This window comes from Lampetra planeri, unplaced genomic scaffold (genome assembly GCF_965212315.1).
Source record: "Lampetra planeri unplaced genomic scaffold, kcLamPlan1.2.h2 scaffold_142, whole genome shotgun sequence".
Lineage (NCBI taxonomy): Eukaryota > Metazoa > Chordata > Hyperoartia > Petromyzontiformes > Petromyzontidae > Lampetra > Lampetra planeri.
Window position 1 is genome coordinate 125,883 of NW_027614141.1, and position 1,134 is coordinate 127,016.

Consider the following 1,134-nt stretch of genomic DNA (forward strand, 5'->3'; position numbering starts at 1 on the left):
CATACCTCACCACACCGGCTACTACAGATCGGGTTGTCGTCGTCACCGCGTGAAACTCACTGAGCTCTCAGAAGCGAGCTGGCCCATCGCAAGTGATGGCTCAACGAAGTGGCCGTTTATCATCATCATCATCATCGCCATCGTCATCGTGTAGACATGTAAAGCAGCAGTCCAAATACTCAACACGCCGTGATTTTAATTCTAAATGTGTGGGGCGGGGGGGGGGAAACCCGGAGGACACCGAGAAAATCCACGCGACCATGGGGAAAGAGACACACCGCGAACTCCAAATCTACAGCGGGTGTCAGGGTCGGGATCGAACCCACGACCTCCTGTACACCAGGCGAGGTAGTTCACATCTCCTAGTCACCGTGATGATGATGAGAGAGAGACACGCAAACTCCAAATCTACAGCAGCAGGCGTCAAGGTTGGGATCGAACCCACGACCTCCTGTAGACCAGGCGAGGTAGTTAACATCTCCTAGTCACCGTGGCGGCCCAGAGTTGGTGCAGCAGTGGAAGGTGCCCGGCTGGATTCAGATGATCACTCGCCACCCATGTCAGCCGTGACCCGGAATCGAACCGGGGTCATCATCACTGGGTTATGGACCCAGTGGCACTGATAACCATCATCACCACCAGCATAACTTTCATTCTCATCATCATCACCACCATTATCATCATCATCTATAAAGCCAATGGCCTGTGATTACCATCACCATCATCACCTCCAGCATCACCATCATTAACATCATCATCATCATCACCACCATCATCATCATCACCATCATCACCACCACCATCATCATCATCTATAAAGCCAATGGCCTGTGATTACCATCACCATCATCACCACCAGCATCACCTTCATTATCATCATCACCACCATCATCACCATCACCATCATCACCAACATCATCACCACCATCATCATCATCATCATCTATAAAGCCAGTCGCCTGTGATTACCATCACCAACATCACAAACATCATCACCACCATCATCATCATCTATAAAGCAAGTGGCCTGTGATTATCATCATCATTATCATCATCATCACCACCATCATCATCATCTATAAAGCCAGTGGCCTGTGATTATCATCATCATCATCACCAACATCATCACCATCA